The sequence below is a fragment of the Pinus tabuliformis genome, chromosome 3_2 (assembly GCF_031772625.1).
Source record: "Pinus tabuliformis cultivar Carrire ecotype Pingquan chromosome 3_2, CPIR1, whole genome shotgun sequence".
NCBI lineage: Eukaryota > Viridiplantae > Streptophyta > Pinopsida > Pinales > Pinaceae > Pinus > Pinus tabuliformis.
Window position 1 is genome coordinate 1,016,042,266 of NC_142302.1, and position 16,024 is coordinate 1,016,058,289.

Consider the following 16,024-nt stretch of genomic DNA (forward strand, 5'->3'; position numbering starts at 1 on the left):
CTCAGTATCGCTTATTTTTAATTTTAACGTGAAAAACATATATTCATTTAAATTTGTAAAGTAATTTTATTTTAATTAATACAAGCAAACTATTTATATATTATTAACAATATATTTTAGATAATAGTGATAATAGTGATTGGGGGCGATTCTGAGAATCGCCGGGTGGTGGGGCGATTCTCAGAATCGCCTATTTTTAATTTTAACGTGAAAAGCCTATATTCATTTAAAGCATATATTAAGGTAATTTTATTTTAATTAGTACAAGGAAACTATTTATATATTATTAACAATATATTTTAGATAATAGGGATAATAGTGATTGGGGGCGATTCTGAGAATCGCCGGGTGGTGGGGCGATTCTCAGAATCGCCCAGAATCGCTTCATAACGCAAGAAGCAATAATCAAGCCAAATTAAACCGCCGGTGGAATTCCCACAGTCTTGTAGAAGGGTAGTATTTTCTTGTTGCGAACAATTGTAGCATTGTTCGATTGTTGTGTCTCCCCTGCATTGGAGGAGGCCATATACTTGGTCGGGACTTTGGCCATAAACAGAAGTGTTAAACCCAGTGTGGTTGGTGTGTCGAACAAGATTATCCAAGACTGCATTCAGATTGGTCTCAAACTTACTGCCTGTTATGGAGGTAACGTTGGCGCGGCAAGTGTGCTGTGCGTGGCAAATATGTGCATGAATAGTAATGAGGATTAAGATAACTATAATTATGTAGAATAGCTTAATACTTTGCCCCAACTGGATAGTGGAGCACCAAACTCTGCCATCGGGGATTGTCATGGCGATTAAGGGACAATGGAGAACCCACAGTGCAACCGTGCCAACACTAGTACTCCCGAAAATTCTAATCTATTCTACACAGATATCATACGCTAATCAATGATCCAGACTCGGACCATATTTTCAAGTTTTGGAAATTCAGTGCATTGGAGAGGCCAGTATGGCTAAATAGCGTACACAGACCATCAGGAATCAATGTAACCATGTAAAAAACAAAAAAATGAAGAACGGGATTGAAGCACAGGTCACCAAATATTCAGCTGTTTGTTCTACCATTTCGTGTACAGGTAAATGTGAAGTGGTGACTACCTGACTTATAGGGATAATAGTGATTGGGGGCGATTCTGAGAATCGCCGGGTGGTGGGGCGATTCTCAGAATCGCCCAGAATCGCTTCATAACGCAAGAAGCAGTAACGATAACGATAACGATAATTCATTTATTTTGTAAAGATTGTTTTGGTTGTTCTGGTCACACCTGCATGAATGATTCACCCTTATCTGCCACTACGGTGAAAACCAAGAACTTTGTTCGTTAACTGAATCTTTCGAATTGATTGACGAAAATGGTTTATTAGAAGATTGCAAATAACACGTATTCGCTTCATAAATTGATTCCATTTACAGGAAACTGGAGACTGATTGTAGTACGGTGCTCTCTTGGTGGATTCTTTCATTTCCCCTCTCATAGTAGATTTTTTTTTTTTCCGGATCGGAAGGGCCTATGCAACACCCGATGCAAATGGAAGTTATAGTATTTTTCGTAACCAAATCATGAGATGAGCAATCCTGACTAGTTTGTAACGGAATTCAAACTACCACATAGAGATTATTTCAATTTCGTAGCACACGTTACCTGGGGAGACACTGTAAATGTTCACTTTCACCGCGTAAAAAATTGTGAGGTCGGCACAAGGAGGCTTCTCGGCATCTTTCGGAATTCTTATCCTAAACACTTAATCTTTACGTAATACCTATAAAGTTAATGTTTTACTGATACTACTCATCGCACAGCACCATACGTTCAAACACGCTCAGTACAAATTACATGGCCAATTCTTATTCTACACGTTGAAATAAAATGATTTCTGTCAGAAATCTTTAAATATTGTAATGAAAGTTGTTAATGCGCAAGGACTTTTATCGTTATGAAGCGATTCTGAGAATTCTGGGCGATTCTGAGAATCGCCCCACCACCCGGCGATTCTCAGAATCGCCCCCAATCACTATTATCCCTATAAGTCAGGTAGTCACCACTTCACATTTACCTGTACACGAAATGGTAGAACAAACAGCTGAATATTTGGTGACCTGTGCTTCAATCCCGTATGGTAGAACAAACAGCTGAATATTTGGTGACCTGTGCTTCAATCCCGTTCTTCATTTTTTTGTTTTTTACATGGTTACATTGATTCCTGATGGTCCGTGTACGCTATTTAGCCATACTGGCCTCGCCAATGCACTGAATTTCCAAAACTTGAAAATATGGTCCGAGTCTGGATCATTGATTAGCATATGATATCTGTGTAGAATAGATTAGAATTTTCGGGAGTACTAGTGTTGGCACGGTTGCACTGTGGGTTCTCCATTGTCCCTTAATCGCCATGACAATCCCCCATGGCAGAGTTTGGTGCTCCACTATCCAGTTGGGGCAAAGTATTAAGCTATTCTACATAATTATAGTTATCTTAATCCTCATTACTATTCATGCACATATTTGCCACGTACAGCACACTTGCCGCGCCAACGTTACCTCCATAACAGGCAGTAAGTTTGAGACCAATCTGAATGCAGTCTTGGATAATCTTGTTCGACACACCAACCACACTAGGTTTAACACTTTTGTTTATGGCCAAAGTCCCGACCAAGTATATGGCCTCCTCCAATGCAGGGGAGACACAACAATCGAACAATGCTACAATTGTTCGCAACAAGCAAATACTACCCTTCGACAAGACTGTGGGAATTCCACCGGCGGTTTAATTTGGCTTGATTACTGCTTCTTGCGTTATGAAGCGATTCTGGGCGATTCTGAGAATCGCCCCCACCACCCGGAGATTCTCAGAATCGCCCCCAATCACTATTATCCCTATTATCTAAAATATATTGTTAATAATATATAAATAGTTTCCTTGTACTAATTAAAATAAAATTACCTTACAAATTTAAATGAATATATGCTTTAAATAAATATATGCTTTTCACGTTAAAATTAAAAATAGGCGATTCTGAGAATCGCCCCACCACCCGGCGATTCTCAGAATCGCCCCCAATCACTATTATCACTATTATCTAAAATATATTGTTAATAATATATAAATAGTTTGCTTGTATTAATTAAAGTAAAATTCCTGTTGTTTTTGGGAGCTGGATTCCGCCGCCATTCTTTTTTTTTTTCTAGCAATGAAATGTTGTCATGCAGAAACTCAAAGTTTAAATTAACCAAGGTACTCAGAAATCAGAAACACCCTGCCTCTGCTGATGATTGTATCCGCTCAAATACAGAAAAATGGTTTGGAAAAATGATTTGTTGTGTTAAATATTGAATATCAACGAAAACCTCTGAAACCACGTACACGGAGGTCAAAGAACGTGTCGGTCCAGATTCAACAAGATAAGGATATTTTCACTTCTAACTAATGCACTTAATTATGCTTTTAGAAATACTTAAATGAATATAACTTCTATCTTAAACTTTTACGGCCATCTCCTTCCACCATCTTATTTTCAGCGTCAAATAAATGATAATGGCTTATACTGCGTCTACAGTTTGTGAGTCAAATGTCAAAGGAGAATTTATCGGAACGTGGGGCGAAAACTGACCATGTGGAAAACGAGTTTTTGTTCACTCTGCAAAGTGAACATTGACCACAAAGACGTTGTGAACATGAGAATTAAATTATAACTGGAGGGGAAGAACCGGTATTGACTTGACTAGCATTGTGGACTTCTGTTCCGTCTTTACATAATAATAAAGCTTTTGCTGGTTGTAGATCGACAAAATTACAATTAATTTTGCTGAATTATATTGCAATCATGAATTCTCAAAGATCGAGCTCAGGATCGGCTGCAAAGCAACTCCAGGGGCCCCGGCCTTCTCCTCTGAAGATTTGCAGGGACTCTCACAGGATCAGAAAGCCCGCCTCTGTAGTTCGAGCGGTTTCTTCGATGCCGATAATAAACAGATCACAGCCGAGGATCATTCACATGCAGGTTCCTGAATCGCCCATGGTGGCTGGGCGATTCTGAGAATCGCCCCACCACCCGGCGATTCTCAGAATCGCCCCCAATCACTATTATCCCTATTATCTAAAATATATTGTTAATAATATATAAATAGTTTCCTTGTACTAATTAAAATAAAATTACCTTACAAATTTAAATGAATATATGCTTTTCACGTTAAAATTAAAAATAGGTGATTCTGAGAATCGCCCCACCACCATCCGGCGATTCTCAGAATCGCCCCCAATCACTATTATCTAAAATATATTGTTAATAATATATAAATAGTTTGCTTGTATTAATTAAAATAAAATTACTTTACAAATTTAAATGAATATATGTTTTTCACGTTAAAATTAAAAATAGGCGATTCTGAGAATCGCCCCCACCACCCGCCATATCTGAGAATCACTATTATAAGTCAGGTAGTCACCACTTCACATTTACCTGTACACGAAATGGTAGAACAAATATAAACATAAGAGAGAATATATCAGTTTTCCTATAACTCTGAACCTGAGAAATATAATAAATAAGCTTTCTAAATATGAATGATAGATGCCATCATCATCTTTAGCATGTTGTTCTCAAGATCAAACCTTTTCATCTCATAATCACAACTAGGAATTGAAAGAGACAAAAGTAACCATACTAGAACTCAAACATTAAACTAAGTGGCCTTGTACAAAATTAACTAGAAATAGAAGGTCAAAAAGCATAATCATTCCATAATTAAGCGGCAGAATCAGAATCTCATCTGTAACCCAGATGGGTGCTTGCTTTTGGATCCTTTGACATTCTTTCTGTCATTAGAGGAATCCCACAATGTTATTGAATCTATTGAAAATTCTTCTTATTGATTTCAAAGGTTGTGCAAATGAAAGACAAGATTGTGTAGTGAAATAACAAATTTTGAGACCTTTCCAACCATATGTGGCACTCCCTATAATTCCATAGAATAAGGAGATAAGAAATATCTTGTCAAGATACCCCAACCAAAATACAAGTAGGCCCATTTGGATACCCTATCTTTGAAGAAATTTTTACTCCAATTACCTAGGTCAAATGGGAGCTATTGTTGGAAAAATTATTCTAGGACATTTTCAATAGTATACAGAATGATGAGCAAAAATGCATATTGCAATATTCATTATACATTCCAAGAACATCTAGAATACTCGTGCAGGCGCCACCCGGGCCGCCCGCGCCGTAATATGTGATTTTTGCATTGATTTTTAAGTTAATCATTATTTTTTGAAAAAAAAAGTGATTTTTATTATTTTTTTGACGTGAAATTCATAGAAAAAGCTATTATTTAACCATTTTTAGTTAAAATTATCGTATAAAAATTGTGATTTTGACATGTCAATTCTAACAAAAAATTATAAAAACTGTAGTTTTTTAGCTATATTTATGTTAAAAATTGTTATTTTTATGGCCAATGTTAAAAAATATTGGTTTTTAGAAACAATTATTTCATGTCGATTGAAAAATTAATTAAGGATGTATAAATATGTAGAATATCGAAAAGTCTAAATATCGACCTTCTAATTTAAAAATGCAAAACAGTAAAAACCTCACGAAATAAAAATTTAAAATTATAATAAAAAACAAGAAAATGTGGAGAAAACGACCACTTCAAAAATTATCAAATTTACTAAATAATTATTTACATTTTATACATTAAAAAATTTAAAGCCAAAAAACAGGGCTTTTAAAAAAGGAGTGTGATGCAGAATGCTCACTTTTTTAAATCAGCATGAAAATCACTACCATTCTAAAACTTAATGCACATGAAAAAAATTAAAGTTCCAAAAACCATGTTCTAAAAAAAACATGTGTATTCTGCATCACCACTTTTGAAAATTGGGTCATTTTTTTGCTACCTCTACGAAACGGGTAACAGTATCAGTTCCCGTTTCATAGTTTACATTGTTTCAATACATATTCTCCCATGGATAGCTTGATATTATGACACTTTTCAGAGCAATTTATGGTTCCTCCACTTGCAAACATCACTTGACACTTTGGTGCTGGATATAGGAAGAAATTAAATTCCTTGGCTATCTTATAATGAAAAAAATTATGGGTACTTCCAGAATCAATCAACACTATTACCTTTTTCTTCTTGATATGTCCTTCCATCTTGATAGTTTAAGGAGTGGTAATTCCAGCCAATGCATTACAAGATATGGTCGTATTCATGTCTTCTTTCTCTAGGTTTTGTTCTTAGTCTATATCCTCTTCTTTTGATGTTTCTTGTTCCCTTTCTTCCTCCTCTTTACAATCTATGTAAAATAATTTCTTCTCATTACACTTATGACCTTTACTATATTTTCTATCATAACTATAGCAAAACCCTTTTTCTCTTTTTTCTTCCAATTGTTGTGGTGTCAACCTTGTAGGTTGTGAAAGGCTTGGGGAAAAACACTTCCATCTTTATAGTTGTGAGTGGTAGGCTTCCTTGTTTCCATAATTTTTCTTTCCATTTTTCTTGCCAACCTAAATGCCTTCTCCAATGAATCAAGTTTCCAAAGGTGAACCTCATGTTGGATGTTATCCTTTAAAGTCCTTATGAACACATCAATCCTATGCTCCTCTAGAATATCATTTACCCTTATATTCAATTTTTGGAAGTCCTCAATGTGCTCCATCATTGAACACTTTTGTTTGAGATTTATCAATTTGCTAAAAAAAGTGTTGCTTTTTGTATCCTCATAATGTTCTATCATTTCATTAAAAATTTCCCAAGTGACAATTTGTTTACGAGAGAAAATCCATCGATACCATACAAACTGATTTGGTTCCAAATATAAAGTTGCAATGTGTACCTTTTGTGTGTTTTGCACATTATGGAGATTGAAATATTTCTCCATTTGTAGTATCCATGTTACAGGATCCTTGTCATCAAACTTTCTCATATCGATCCTTGGAACATGGTGGGTCTTCAACCAAACATTAGAGTCTATGAAATCATGATTAGCATTTATTTTGTTCTCATCATGAGTTTCCTTTACTACCCTTTTGCCATTAGTAAGAATTTTTTGTAGAAACTTTGTCAAATTTGTCTTCAAATATTCCATCTTAGCTTCCACGCCTTTCTTTAAACCATCCCTCTTAACTTCCATGCCATCCATCTTAGCTTCCATGTCATTCATCTTAGCTTCTATGCCTTTCTTTAAACCATCCATTTTAGCTTCCATACCCTTTTTTAAACCATCCATATTAGCTTATATGTCTTTCAATAAACCATCCATCTTAGCTTCTGTTACTTTTTGTGAGAGTGCATTTTGTTGCACTTGATCTCATAATTTTGATATATCATGTTGCATTTCTTCCTCTTCTTCATGGGTCAGGCTAGATATTTCAGGTTTCTTACTAGGTGTTTTCATTTTCTTTCTTCGAGACATCAATTAATGATAATTATGCTTCACTGTGCCCTTTGAATTCTTTCAAACTAATTTTTCAAATCAAACTTACGCAAAATTTTAAAAAGAACTACACATCTTTTTTCACTTTTAGGATTTCAATATTGTATCTAATGTATCTCTGAGATTATGGATCTCTAAGGACTGAAATTGCACAATGTAGTATCCCTCTAAGTCATATTTCCAACGCCACAAGTCTAATCAAAATTGGGTTCTCCAAGAAAGTGTTATGCCCAAACTCCCAAGATGACCTGATTATACACTTTTTCACTATATCAAACTTGTAAGAAGTGCCATGTGTCGCCGTTTCAACATTTGGACCTCACAATGATGCAAATAAAACTACCATCCTTCCTCTTTCTGTAACTTCTGGCGAAATTTCAATCTGATACTCAAAGAACAAGTTATGATGATTTTCCCAAGGTCACCTATTTGGGATGTAATTCAGGAGCCTGCAAAAAAACCTAACTTCCTTGGATCATATCTCGAAAAATATAATGAGAAAAGATCTGAAATTCAGATCCAAGCATCATCATGATTTCTACTCAAATGGATTTTTTTTTAGCTTCTGAAACATCCCATAAAAAAAGGTATAGTGAAAATTCCATGATGACCTGTTTTGGAGCAAGAAAACCCTAGAATCCAAACCTTTGATACCAAATGCTGTGAAACCAACTCACAAAAAGATAGGAAAGATAGATCAATGAATTAGAAATCATCCTTTTCGACAGGGAAACCTCCTTCACATTACACAAATGAACAATTTTTGTCTGATAAAAATGAGAAAACCGCCTTTTTTATATATAGGAGCCTAAGGGATCACAATATAATGAAGGACGACATAACAATAATAATATAAGGGCACAAAAATAACAATAGTGGGCTTCTATGGGGTGCAATAATAACAATATGGGGACAATAGGGGCACAACAATAACAATAATGTCTATAATAAAAATAGTAATGGGGGAATCACTAGTATTATAGGGACCTAACAAATACCATTCAAATCAAATACACAAGCTCTTACCCAATGATGAACTCACTTATTTGTACCTATAGCCAACTGCACTAACCAAGATTTTGCATAAAATTCCTTAACTCAAACCACACTTATACACCAAGTCAGGACTAACATAGCTATAATTAGATTCAATCAAAATGGAAATAAATTAATCACAAAGCTTATCATCCAACTTAATGATAGATTCATGATGGTCTGCCTATTTATTATCCAATGTTGCATAAATATGAGAAATTCTCTGACCAACATCCGCAACCATTTGTGCCTCTTGTGCACTATATATATGAGGCCTACCACCTTGATTATGTGGAAAATCTCTCTTAAGGTGTTGGTGAGCACCAATATTGCAACAATAATGTTTCAACTCCTAGGCTACCTACTTTACTCTTATCAACGCGGTAGTTCGTAACAAACTTGGAAGCGACGATGTTGTATGCACAAGTACTAGTTCTTACTGCAGGTTGTCACTTGGTCAGCTGGCACAAGATCACTAGGAGCTCAAGCAAACTTCTATGAATTCCAGAAGAAGCTCTAAATGTGATGAAAGGAAAGAAAGATAAATTCTATTCTAACTGCAGAAAGGAAGACTAAAATGTAAAGCAAACCAAGTAAATCCTAATTAACCAACTAATCCTACTTTCACAAAAAGCATTATGAAAACCATGAAATGAATGCCATTACCTACTCAAGGAAGTAAACAACATCTAAATGAACTATTTCTGGAAGAAAATGAGCAAAAAAACATCTTTTTGGATTTTTATGTGAATTTTCCATGCATGTAATTTATTTGTTTGTGAATGTGGTAGTGAATAGGTGGCAATGGAGGGAGGTTTTGGGATGTGAGAGGATGTAGGATGGTGTGGATGGGTCCTAGGAGGTCTCAGGTGGCTTTCTAGAGCTTTTCCCACACTCAGCCTTCAAAAGAAAGCCTACAGGAAAATCTATAGGAGGACACAGGAAATCTACAGGAGGAAAACCAACATTCTACAAGAGGCCTATAGGAGGAGGCCGAGAGCAGTTTTCACTATTTTGAAGGTGTAAGAGTGGGTGGAAAAGGTGGATGAAGATTGGGATGAAGTGTTATGGTACCTAGGGTCTACCAAGAATCATTAGGAGAGAGAAATATGATTGGATTTTCTCAAGGAGAGAAAGGAAAGTCTATGGAAAATCCAGGAAACTAAGGTAGATTTGAGGGGATACTTGGGTGACCAGTAGGGCATGGATCAGATGGAGGATGGAATGGCTGATAGGGTAGCCTATTGCTAAAAGATATCTGCTGCATAAACAACTGACAGTCAACCAATGGGATTAAGCAAGCAAGGACATAAGTGCATCTAAAAAACAGAGTTTTTGCATCAAAGTAAACTATGATCTATGAAAGGAAATGTTGATAACCATTGCATGAAAGAAGACTGTTGAAAATAAGGAAATGAGCATGATGAAGAAGTTTTGAAGCAAAGAAAACTAGACTATGAACCAACTAGAAAGCTGCAAACGCTAGAAGTCCTATGAAGGAGGGAAATTTGTGTTTTTGGAGCAGTAAGAGGGTCTTTGCCTCAACTCATTGTCCCACAGGGGGGAAAAGAGGCCAAGGCACTACTGCTAGGCTTTTGGATCTTTTCTTTATCACTGCTTAACCTTATATAGAAAGAAAAAATGGAAGCAAACTATTGAATCATCAAAAGCAACCTATTCCAAACCATAAAAGAAATGCATCTAACAACAACCTAATCTACAAATTGAAATGAAACATACAAATACAAGAAAAGAGGAGATTGGCTGCTTGGATTGGGCCCTAACCTAAGAGCTTTAGCCCTCTTAGGTAACTCAATGCTAGCTCAAAAAGCATTCCATCTTTATTATCAAAACAATAACCAGATTACATGAAACTGTCTTAAAAAATAAGCTTGAAGTTGAGTAGAGTTTACATAAGAAAAACTACAGCAAAAATCCAACAAAAATCTTACCCTAGTGAGGCCCTAGGCCTCTCTACTTATACCAATGAAGCTACCGACAACTTCCTTAAAATTAGGGAGGCTTGGCTCCCAAAACTCGAGATAATCATCAGTCATCCTCCACTTGCTCGGATGCCTTCTAGTGTATGATCGGATGCTTGTACTCCGAGTTGAATGAAGGGGAATTCGAAGTGAGGAGTAATAAATGAGGGGGATTCCCTCCTATAAGTCCTCTCCTTTTTCCACTTCAAGTTATTTCTTCCATTTGTCCACTAGATCCTTGACTTTGACCTCAAAATCCATCAATAATCTGCATTGAATACATGTTAGACCACATGGCACAATAACTAACTCAACTCACTCTATAAGCATAAATATAATCAGAAAATCATACAATAAGCTAAGAGAATGATCGATTTGACTAGGTTAGGAGGTAAAATGAGCCCATATAATTACCCATTTAGGAGGATCATAGTCACCCCCTACTGAAAGTGTTGCTCATCCTCTAAGAAACTTAGTCCATCTCCTCATCTTTTATGGCCCTGGAGGCCTCCCTAGCATCCCAAGCTTTTGATGTGGTCTCCTCTTCCTTGTCATAGAATCCTTCCTTCTGTTCTATATCTTCCCACTGCTCCTCCTCTTCTTCTTCTCTTCTAACTTCCATCATGCCTAACAGCAGTGGGGGACTCGGTTTGAGGTCAATCTAGTTGACCTTTAGCCTCTGCATGGAGTGCTTATACAGTGGCACTCTTCTTAATGCCTCCTTCATCCTCATGGGGGAATGATATTCCCTGATCTGCAGACTGTGTGGTAAGGTGTTCCATCTCCTCATGCATGCATGCACATAGTCATCCCCAAGTAGCCTTTGCATATCCTCAAAGTGTGCAATGGCTTCTACCTGATCACTTATATATCTAGGGAAAATCTGAGGTTTATTGGCAAGCAGGTTATGTGTGCTGATGAGTGACATGGGATCTAATGGCTCAGCTCTGATCATTAATGGCTCATTCTACTCTTTTATCATCAACCTTATTATTTCTGTTGCCCTCAACTCTTCATGGTTCATCCATGAGGTCATTGCCATTAGTTGCAGGTCCCCTAACCTGGCATTGGGGTCCCACACATTCATGTCTGTGAGGGCCATGTTATGTAGGTAGAATTATACCATCTTTTCCTTATCCTCTGATGTGCTTTGGTCACACAGATCCATACACTGCCTGTAATCTTGGAAAGGGATTGTGCCTCTTTGTGCCAGAGTCTTTATCTGGAATCGTAACCATTGTTCCTTGAGATATAGGCCATAGGGATTTGCTAGTGTTCTACATTGCAATGCCTCCATGGATAAGTTGGGCATGCATGCCATCTGAATCTCTTTCTCTTGCAGCTGCCTCCTTAGCATTGCATTTTCAGTTTCAAGGTGGCTCCTTGTAATTGCTTCCCTATCTCTGAGAGCACTCAACTCTTTGCCCATTTCTATGAGTTTGTTTTCCATATGGCCAATATCCTCAACTCCTTTGGATTTGGCTATTTGCATCCACCTATGTGTTCTTATTCTTTCTTTTTCCAACTCGAAAAATAATGGAACTGCAAATGTTTGTGGGATAATTTTTCCTCCCTCAAGCAGTCTGTAATAGGAGGCAAGGCTAGGCTGGGGATCATGTTCTTGCATCTCTGGTGCTTCTTCCTTCACTTGTGGCCATCCTTCCACTTCTTTCTCAAGCTTTTGGGTCTCTTGTAGTTTTGACAGTGTCTCGTGTAGAACTGTCCAAGCCTCCTGTAGGACTGTTTTTGGGTCTTGTAGTTTTACCTTTTCTTTCCATGTGGGAGATCTAGGAGTCCCTCTTTCATATGTGATAGGTGCCTTGGAAGGGCATTCTTTTCCTTGAGCAGAGGGTGAATCTTCAATTGTAATTGGAACCTTTGAAGAAGGTTGAGGTTTGCCTGATTTGATTCCTGTGCTCTTCGTAGCCCTGAAATACATAGGGGTTTGTCTTTTCCTCTTTTGTTTTGGCTTGATTGGTGTACTAAGGGCAATGAGAGCAGTTTCTACCTCTCTTTCTAGAGTCTCAGGGGACCTTTTTCCTTTTTCTTCCTTTTCTGCCTCTTTTTCTCCTCCTTCTGTCTTTTTTTTTTTCTCTTTTTGCTCTATTTCTTCTTGCTCTGTTTCTTCAACTCTCTCCTTCTCTATTTCAGTTTCTTCCTCCTTCATTCCTTGTTCTGCTAAGTCACTAGTGGCTTCACCTTCTCCCCCTTGTTGATCTTCCTCCTCACTTCCAGTAGGACTAACATCATAGGTTAGGGCCTTTATGTCATCCTCAGTTGTCATGTTTTGGAAAATTTCCCATGCTATAGGGAGTGTAAATGTATGGAGGGCTTCCTCCACTAGGATTTTGATTAACCCAAGGTGAGCTAGCTACTCTGAATTTCCTGCTTGAACCTTAGTGCTGGAGTCAAACAGGAACTACAGGAATAAGTAGGGGATGTTGAGCTTCTGAGGTGCTAGAGTGTCCATGCCATACCTTAATTCATGGAGGATTCTAAAGTGATAACCATAGACAATGTTGTACCTTCCCTCACAGGAAATATATTTGATTATTTGGTAGCTAACCTCATCCCAAGGATATGGTATGCTAGCCCTTCTAATGCCATTTTTATCCTCTATAGGGGTTTCATTGTTTTGGAAAAAAAATTTCTTGGCAGCCTGGCTAGTTGGTTTCTCATCCTTACTCCAAGGCAGCCCAAGAGGAAGGGTAATGACCCTACTAATAAATTCAGGGGTTATCTTCATGGAAAGACCTCTAAAGGTGATAGTGGCATGAGTTCTTGAGTGGGCTACCAGAGAGAGAGAAAACTCTTGGGAAATCTCCTCATCAAACCCTCAGAATTTCTCAAAGAAATTCATCCAATTTGCCCTTGTGAAGATGTCTACTACTTGTATATGTGCATGGAGCCTGGTGGAGTTGGTGGGCTCCTTCCTCATAAATCCTCATGTCATTTTGTTTATACTCTTTTGGGAAACCAAATGTGGAGATGGAGACAATCATATCATCCTCATCTTGCTATTTCCCCTCCATGACGATTCCTAATGTACAAAGCGGTGCAAAATAAACTTCATCCTCATCTTCGTCCTCCAACTAGAGTGGTAGATCATGTTCTAACAAGGGTTGGGCAGGAGCATATAGGATTAAATACTTAGACATATGCCCATTCTTTATGGTCATGTTCCCAGCTTGGCAGCTAATGTAGGCATCGGCGGTAGCCAACCAGGGTCTTCCCAGAATGAGAGGATACCCAATGAGCTTTGCCTTGGGTTGGCGAACTAAGAAATCAGCAGGGTACTCCCAAGAATCAATGGATACCATCACATCTTCCACAATCCCCTCAAGGGTCATGGTGGAGTGGTTTTCTAACTGTAGCATGGTTGTGGTATTCCTCAAGGAACCCTAAAGGTTGAGTTTGAGCATTGTGTCCTTTGTCATCACATTAATGGTAACTCCTAGATCAATCAAAGTGTGTGGGATCATGGTGCCATTGATGTGGACATATGTAGAATTTTTGAATAATTTAACACATATTCACAGAGATTATCCTGATCATACAATTATAAGCGGAACATGTATAATACATAATCTCCTCTACGTTGATCATCAATTTACAGAAGCAGAAACATTCACAGGCGCACATAGAAGCATCAATCAAACTCATAAACACAATATGTATCCCGGGGAAAGCATCTCGCTAAAAACCCCACACTATCTGTATATTATATTGATTGAATCATGTAACAATACACAACATAATACTTCTCACAAGTATCTCCACCTGTTACACACAATACAGCTCAGATCTAATCTCCAAATCTATTCCACTGCTTGCCTGCCTCCACTGCTCAATACCTGCTCAAGAACTGATGAGAATAGCTTCCCAAACTCGTTTTTCACCTGCAAAATAGTCACTCACTCTTTGTGGACATGAGCAAAGGCTAAAATGTGGGCCAAATACGTGAGCAAACTCATTGGCATACTCAATCCTTTGATTGTGCAAGATCTGATGCATAACTATAGTCACAACTGATAGCAATCTGATTCTCTACCACTTGTCCCTGTTGAACTGAACATGCACTGACATGCAACTAAGTTAACTGATGTATTCTTTAGTTGTATTATGAGTTAATAATTATTTTAACAACTCATCATTAGTCTATCTGCAGTTAGACTAACTACAACTAGTTTAACTAAGTCAAACTGAACACAACTCCATCAACTGTACCTCCAGTCCACTAAACTCAACTCACTTGAGTTCTAACTGAAGTCATGCATGCAAATATTAGTCATCCCATAGGTAACCACGTATTTCCTTGTGGGATCTGCATGTACCACATCCGTAGCTCATTCTGAAGTGCTCCAAGAGAATAAGATCAAGTTTATAGTCCAAATATTATTATGAGACAATAATATTTGACTTTTCTATTTTTGACAGCCAGTCTAAAAATAGACTTTGATCACTCACACTGTGATCATTCACATTTTGATCAAAAATAGAAGTCCATCTATTTTTCCCAACTTGACCAATCATCCATAAACAACAACCTGCAATCCATAGACATGATCCATATGTCTAAAAATAGACATAGTCTAAAAATAGACTTGCGCCAAAAATAGCCTGTGGGCCCACTTAGTGAAGGCGACTCTTTTCACTAAGCTCCATCATCTTGTTGTATTCTCAACAAGCATTTCTTGTTGCACACTTTTCAACACTCCCTCTCAACAAGAAAGGCTTCCTCTCAAACCCGATCCTGTAACTCTGGAATGTTCTCCATGCAACACATTTGGCTGGTCCACTTGCTCTGTCATCGAAGTCTCTGACTGCTATTGCCTCTGTCGACTGAAACTTTGCATCTCTGTGCTCTTCAGTATCTGACTACTCTAGCCTCTGTCACTTTGATCTCTGACTGCATCCGTGCTGCTGCTGGTTCTATCTCCCAGCATTGCATCCGCACTGCACCTCCCAACTGACCTCCCTGTTGGGATAGAAACACCCTCTGATGCTGAAGCTCTACCTGCTGCTGACAAGTGCTCCCTCTCTGAAATCTACGCTACTGCAACATCTCCATGCATCTCGCACCATTGCACACCTCTCTGTGCCACCTAGCACTGTGCAAAACACTTGTGCCTCTCGCATTGCTACAGCCTGCTAGCTATGCGTTGTCCTGGGATTCCCTGCACTGTCGCTCTCTCTGCCACTCCATCCACATCTGTCTCTACCCAATTAGTCAGTTCCTGGTACTACACATCGGGGCTCCCGTAGCAAGGTCTCATCCAAGAGGTTGGGTACCTCAAGGATCCTGCCCCTCCTCCTGGGACAATCAATCCACATCACCCCACCTCCTACCTGGAGGTATGGCTGCATGCGATCCCTCAGCCCACCTGGCTTGAAGTTTCCCCCTACTGGAGGTCTCTGGATGAGTAGATGTCTCTACTCGATCTCCTTTCAGCTTCCCCTGTTGTGGCTCCTCCACAACCTCCTAAAGCTGCTGCACCAATCGTGGCTCCTCCACAATTGTCTGAGACTTCTTCTAACTCTACATGTTGAGAGGTAATA